This window comes from Seriola dumerili, unplaced genomic scaffold, assembly GCF_002260705.1.
Source record: "Seriola dumerili isolate Sdu_G_001 unplaced genomic scaffold, Sdu_1.0 BDQW01000111.1, whole genome shotgun sequence".
In the NCBI taxonomy this organism is placed as follows: domain Eukaryota; kingdom Metazoa; phylum Chordata; class Actinopteri; order Carangiformes; family Carangidae; genus Seriola; species Seriola dumerili.
This window is the reverse complement of record NW_019174366.1, coordinates 2,485,228-2,491,997: the sequence shown is the minus strand read 5'-3', so window position 1 is coordinate 2,491,997 and position 6,770 is coordinate 2,485,228. Positions and strand designations below refer to the sequence as shown.

Sequence of the window (6,770 nt, the reverse complement as noted above, 5' to 3'; positions counted from 1 at the left end):
ACTGACTTGTACCTGAGTTGAAGAGCGCAGTTCTTTTGTCATGACTCAGTGATTTTCAAACACTGCCCCGTCTTCAACAACACAAACTAAAGTCTACTGGAGAATGTGGGCATCGATTCCACTACCTGTAACATGCTAAGCGAGAGCTCTACCATTTGAGCTAAAAACTGCATGCTATTTTTCCAGGTACATGTGACAGTGTATCAATGAGGAAGAGAGCATTTGGGACAGAAACTGATCTTGTTGACATGGAAACATGGCAGACTAAAATAAACTCCATCTCAACAAGGATAGCACTCGAACCCACGCGTGCAGAGTACAGTGGATTAGGGGTCCATCACCTTAACCACTCGGCCACCTCGTCCTCTTCCCAGGTGACATTTCATTGACTCGCTTGCATTTGAGTTCAAACATGCACTTATTTTGTCATGACTAAGTGCTTTTCAAAGATTGTCCCGTCTTTAAGAAGAGGAGCTAAACAGGAACTCCTCTGGAGAATGTGGGCGTCGATCCCACTACCTCTCGCATGCTAAGCGAGCGCTCTACCATTTGAGCTAATTCCCCTATGGAAAGGAGTGTACTTTATACGATGATGGCCAAGCCTTGAGAAAAATGACACTCTGTTAACCTTTAAAAATAGACAGTAATCTTGAATAAACTGTCAAACTGCTAGTGTAATTTGTGAACAGCACATTTATACTGTTTAACTTGTAATTGTCATTAGAAATAACTAAACAAATGCTTCAATGATAAACTCCAATTTCGTCTCAGAGTATCATAAACCTTCCAGAAGTGTTTGTGTCTGATGAACCTGCAATCCCATTGATCTTTAAATCAAACTGGATTTCATTGTCTCACTGGTACTTGAGTAGTCCATTGTGCTGGTGTGAAAGAACAGAGGTGTTTTGGAGAATGTGGCAGTGACCCCACTACATCTGACATACTAAACTTTATCCCGACGAGGATGGGATTCGAACCCACGTGTGCAGAGGACAATGGATTAGCAGTCCATCGCCTTAACCACTCGGCCACCTCATCTTCTTGTATGCTCTTTTCAAAGGAAAAAGGTTGTCTTGGTAGTAAACCCAGGAGTGTTTACAGGTCAGATCCGAAGATAAGCATGTCAGTACAGGAACATACAGGAGCTAAATTTCATCCTCACACCTGGAAAGTCTGGTAAAGTAAATGAATAGAACAGTTGTTCTGGAGCACCATAAATCCACGGGCATTGTTTTGGACCGTGATAAGCCTACAAAACCCTAGATGTATTTGTCAAAGTGGACGTCCCAGATGACATTTCATTGACTCAATTGCATTTGAGTTCAAACATGCACTTATTTTGTCATGACTAAGTGCTTTTCAAAGATTGTCTCGTCTTTAAGAAGAGGAGCTAAACAGGAACTCCTCTGGAGAATGTGGGCGTCGATCCCACTACCTCTCGCATGCTAAGCGAGCGCTCTACCATTTGAGCTAATTCCCCTATGGAAAGGAGTGTACTTTATACGATGATGGCCAAGCCTTGAGAAAAATGACACTCTGTTAACCTTTAAAAATAGACAGTAATCTTGAATAAACTGTCAAACTGCTAGCGTAATTTGTGAACAGCACATTTATACTGTTTAACTTGTAATAGTCATTAGAAATAACAAAATAATTGCCTCAATGATAAACTCCCAAAACTATTTCGTCCCAGAGTATCATAAACCTTTCAGAAGTGTTTGTGTTTGATGAACCTGCAATCCGATTTATCTTTAAATCAAACTGGATTTCATTGTCTCACTGGTACTTGAGTAGTCCATTGTGCTGGTGTGAAAGGAACAGAGGTGTTTTGGAGAATGTGGCAGTGACCCCACTACATCTGACATACTAAACTGCATCCCGACGAGGATGGGATTCGAACCCACGTGTGCAGAGGACAATGGATTAGCAGTACATCGACTTAACCACTCGGCCACCTCATCTTCTTGTATGCTCTTTTCAAAGGAAAAAGGTTGTCTTGGTAGTAAACCCAGGAGTGTTTACAGGTCAGATCCGAAGATAAGCATGTCAGTACAGGAACATACAGGAGCTAAATTTCATCCTCACACCTGGAAAGTCTGGTAAAGTAAATGAATAGAACAGTTGTTCTGGAGTACCATAAATGCCCGGGCATTGTTTTGGACCGTGATAAGCCTACAAACCCCTAGATGTATTTGTCAAAGTGGACTTCCCAGATGACATTTCATTGACTCAACTGCATTTGAGTTCAAACATGCACTTATTTTGTCATGACTAAGTGCTTTTCAAACATTGTCCCGTCTTTAAGAAGAGGAGCTAAACAGGAACTCCTCTGGAGAATGTGGGCGTCCATCCCACTACCTCTCGCATGCTAAGCGAGCACTCTACCATTTGAGCTAATTCCCCTATGGAAAGGGGTGTACTTGATACGAGGATGGCCAAGCCTTGAGAAAAATGACACTGTTAACCTTTAAAAATAGACAGTAATCTTGAATAAACTTTCAAACTGCTAGCGTAATTTGTGAACAGCACATTTATACTGTTTAACTTGTAATTGTCATTAGAAATAACAAAACAATTGCCTCAATGATAAACTCCCAACACAATTTCGTCCCAGAGTATCATAAACCTTTCAGAAGTGTTTGTGTCTGATGAACCTGCAATCCCATTGATCTTTAAATCAAACTGGATTTCATTGTCTCACTGGTACTTGAGCAGTCTATTGTGCTGGTGTGAAAGGAACAGAGGTGCTTTGGAGAATGTGGCAGTGACCCCACTACATCTGACATACTAAACTGTAGCCCGACGAGGATGGGATTCGAACCCACGCGTGCAGAGCACAATGGATTAGCAGTCCATCGCCTTAACCACTCGGCCACCTCGTCACCTTGTATGTTCTTTTCAAAGGAAAAAGGTTGTCTTGATAGTAAACCCAGGAGTGTTTACAGGTCAGATCCGAAGATAAGCATGTCAGTACAGGAACATACAGGAGCTAAATTTCATCCTCACACCTGGAAAGTCTGGTAAAGTAAATGAATAGAACAGTAGTAAACCCAGGAGTGTTTACAGGTCAGATCCGAAGATAAGCATGTCAGTACAGGAACATACAGGAGCTAAAGTTCATCCTCACACCTGGAAAGTCTGGTAAAGTGAATGAATAGAACAGTTGTTCTGGAGTACCATAAATGCCCGGGCATTGTTTTGGACCGTGATAAGCCTACAAACCCCTAGATGTATTTGTCAAAGTGGACTTCCCAGATGACATTTCATTGACTCAACTGCATTTGAGTTCAAACATGCACTTATTTTGTCATGACTAAGTGCTTTTCAAACATTGTCCCGTCTTTAAGAAGAGGAGCTAAACAGGAACTCCTCTGGAGAATGTGGGCGTCGATCCCACTACCTCTCGCATGCTAAGCGAGCGCTCTACCATTTGAGCTAATTCCCCTGTGAAAAACTGGGTGCTATTTTTCCAGGTACATGTGACAGTGTATCAATGAGGAAGAGAGCATTTGGGACAGACCCTGATCTTGTTGACATAGAAACATGGCAGAAAAGAACAGTTGTTCTGGAGTACCATAAATCCCCTGGGCATTCAGAAGTGTTTGTGTCTGATGAACCTGCAATCCCATTTATCTTTAAATCAAACTGGATTTCATTGTCTCACTGGTACTTGAGTAGTCCATTGTGCTGGTGTGAAAGGAACAGAGGTGTACTGGAGAATGTATGTTCTTTTCAAAGGTAAAAGGTTGTCTTGGTAGTAAACTCAGGAGTGTTTCCAGGTCAGCTCCTAAGAGAAGCACGTCAGTACAGGAAACATACATGATCTAAATTTCACCTTCACACCTGGAAAGCGAATGAATAGAACAGTTGTTCTGGAGTACCATAAAACCCTGGGCATTCTTTTTGAGCATGATAAGCCTGATATTGCATTAGTTTGTTGCAAAGGTACAAAGTGGTCTGGGTAGTAAACTAAGGAGCATTTCCAGGTCAGCTCCCAAAATTTTCACGAAGGTACAGGATCACTTTAACGTCTTGATCTGACTCTGTAAAGACCCTTATGTTATGATTTGGTGCTATATGAATAAAGTTAAATTGAATTTTATGAGTTTTGGCTATGGTGCATTCAGACTGCCTGCACAGTCTCAACATGTTGCTGGTCCTTTGTTTCGACATCCAGACTCTTCTTGGAATGTGGCTTCATGCCAGTTTTCTCTAACACCAGTCAGTGTAGAATATAGGTCAGTGTTACTCCACTATAATAAATCACATTGTGAATTCCTTCCAGCTGGATGGTCTGCTTCAGGACACATTTAAGGAAATAAAAAAGAGCTTACTTACTGCAGTAGGTTTGTTCAAATGGTCCCATATGGGATTGGTACTTTATGCTTTTCCTTTGTGAATGAATGAGCTGGGTGATTTTCTTGTACTACATTTTTTTAAAAACACTCCTCATTATAATATAGGAGGGCAAAGGCTGTAGTAGCTAGTCCTCTACAAGTTTAATCCAGTTAGAATTAAGGACTGTAATGGGTAATCCTTAAATGAGCTGTTTCTAAGATTTGCTTTTGCTACATAGCTAATGTTAGCACTAGTAGCTGTTTACTTACTAGTGTAGAATTTGTGAGTTCAGCATTAAACTTCATTCCTTTACTTACCAACAGCTGTTTCCAGAGGTGGAAAGTAATGCCAATGTTAAGTCAGTCTCTATAGTGTCTCTTCTTCTACTGAAGATAGCATGGTAACCAGCTAGCCCCGGCCGGCCTCGTAAATTTCTGATGCGACTCATTGTAGCCTCCAATCTATTGTGAAGGAGNAATTCCCCTATGGAAAGGAGTGTACTTGATACGACGATGGCCAAGTCTTGAGAAAAATGACACTGTTAACCTTTAAAAATAGACAGTAATCTTGAATAAACTTTTCAAACTGCTAGTGTAATTTGTGCACATTTATACTGTTTAACTTGTAATTGTCATTAATAAGAACAAAACAATTGCCTCAATGATAAACTCCCAACACAATTTCNGAACAGAGGTGTTTTGGAGAATGTGGCAGTGACCCCACTACATCTGACATACTAAACTGTAGCCCGACGAGGATGGGATTCGAACCCACGCGTGCAGAGCACAATGGATTAGCAGTCCATCGCCTTAACCACTCGGCCACCTCATCATCTTGTATGTTGTTTTCAAAGGAAAAAGGTTGTCATTGTGCTGGTGTGAAAGGAACAGAGGTGTTTTGGAGAATGTGGCAGTGACCCCACTACATCTGACATACTAAACTGCATCCCGACGAGGATGGGATTCGAACCCACGTGTGCAGAGGACAATGGATTAGCAGTACATCGACTTAACCACTCGGCCACCTCATCTTCTTGTATGCTCTTTTCAAAGGAAAAAGGTTGTCTTGGTAGTAAACCCAGGAGTGTTTACAGGTCAGATCCGAAGATAAGCATGTCAGTACAGGAACATACAGGAGCTAAAGTTCATCCTCACACCTGGAAAGTCTGGTAAAGTGAATGAATAGAACAGTTGTTCTGGAGTACCATAAATGCCCGGGCATTGTTTTGGACCGTGATAAGCCTACAAACCCCTAGATGTATTTGTCAAAGTGGACTTCCCAGATGACATTTCATTGACTCAACTGCATTTGAGTTCAAACATGCACTTATTTTGTCATGACTAAGTGCTTTTCAAACATTGTCCCGTCTTTAAGAAGAGGAGCTAAACAGGAACTCCTCTGGAGAATGTGGGCGTCGATCCCACTACCTCTCGCATGCTAAGCGAGCGCTCTACCATTTGAGCTAATTCCCCTGTGAAAAACTGGGTGCTATTTTTCCAGGTACATGTGACAGTGTATCAATGAGGAAGAGAGCATTTGGGACAGACCCTGATCTTGTTGACATAGAAACATGGCAGAAAAGAACAGTTGTTCTGGAGTACCATAAATCCCCTGGGCATTCAGAAGTGTTTGTGTCTGATGAACCTGCAATCCCATTTATCTTTAAATCAAACTGGATTTCATTGTCTCACTGGTACTTGAGTAGTCCATTGTGCTGGTGTGAAAGGAACAGAGGTGTACTGGAGAATGTATGTTCTTTTCAAAGGTAAAAGGTTGTCTTGGTAGTAAACTCAGGAGTGTTTCCAGGTCAGCTCCTAAGAGAAGCACGTCAGTACAGGAAACATACATGATCTAAATTTCACCTTCACACCTGGAAAGCGAATGAATAGAACAGTTGTTCTGGAGTACCATAAAACCCTGGGCATTCTTTTTGAGCATGATAAGCCTGATATTGCATTAGTTTGTTGCAAAGGTACAAAGTGGTCTGGGTAGTAAACTAAGGAGCATTTCCAGGTCAGCTCCCAAAATTTTCACGAAGGTACAGGATCACTTTAACGTCTTGATCTGACTCTGTAAAGACCCTTATGTTATGATTTGGTGCTATATGAATAAAGTTAAATTGAATTTTATGAGTTTTGGCTATGGTGCATTCAGACTGCCTGCACAGTCTCAACATGTTGCTGGTCCTTTGTTTCGACATCCAGACTCTTCTTGGAATGTGGCTTCATGCCAGTTTTCTCTAACACCAGTCAGTGTAGAATATAGGTCAGTGTTACTCCACTATAATAAATCACATTGTGAATTCCTTCCAGCTGGATGGTCTGCTTCAGGACACATTTAAGGAAATAAAAAAGAGCTTACTTACTGCAGTAGGTTTGTTCAAATGGTCCCATATGGGATTGGTACTTTATGCTTTTCCTTTGTGAATGAAT

At 41.4% G+C, this 6,770-nt stretch overlaps 9 non-coding genes across 9 annotated transcripts; all 9 read right to left on the bottom strand.

Annotated features, from left to right (window-relative positions):
* Positions 1 to 491: 491 nt before the first annotated feature.
* On the bottom strand, positions 492 to 564 carry trnaa-agc. The gene has a single exon. It is a non-coding gene; the product is annotated as a tRNA-Ala (tRNA).
* Positions 565 to 956: 392 nt separating this feature from the next.
* Positions 957 to 1,038, bottom strand: trnas-gcu. Its single transcript has one exon. It is a non-coding gene; the product is annotated as a tRNA-Ser (tRNA).
* Positions 1,039 to 1,407: 369 nt separating this feature from the next.
* On the bottom strand, positions 1,408 to 1,480 carry trnaa-agc. Its single transcript has one exon. It is a non-coding gene; the product is annotated as a tRNA-Ala (tRNA).
* Positions 1,481 to 1,879: 399 nt separating this feature from the next.
* Positions 1,880 to 1,961, bottom strand: trnas-gcu. The gene has a single exon. It is a non-coding gene; the product is annotated as a tRNA-Ser (tRNA).
* Positions 1,962 to 2,800: 839 nt separating this feature from the next.
* Positions 2,801 to 2,882, bottom strand: trnas-gcu. The gene has a single exon. It is a non-coding gene; the product is annotated as a tRNA-Ser (tRNA).
* A 490-nt stretch (positions 2,883 to 3,372) lies between these two features.
* trnaa-agc lies at positions 3,373 to 3,445 on the bottom strand. Its single transcript has one exon. It is a non-coding gene; the product is annotated as a tRNA-Ala (tRNA).
* Positions 3,446 to 5,087: 1,642 nt separating this feature from the next.
* trnas-gcu lies at positions 5,088 to 5,169 on the bottom strand. The gene has a single exon. It is a non-coding gene; the product is annotated as a tRNA-Ser (tRNA).
* Positions 5,170 to 5,286: 117 nt separating this feature from the next.
* Positions 5,287 to 5,368, bottom strand: trnas-gcu. The gene has a single exon. It is a non-coding gene; the product is annotated as a tRNA-Ser (tRNA).
* A 369-nt stretch (positions 5,369 to 5,737) lies between these two features.
* trnaa-agc lies at positions 5,738 to 5,810 on the bottom strand. Its single transcript has one exon. It is a non-coding gene; the product is annotated as a tRNA-Ala (tRNA).
* Between the last annotated feature and the right edge of the window lie 960 nt (positions 5,811 to 6,770).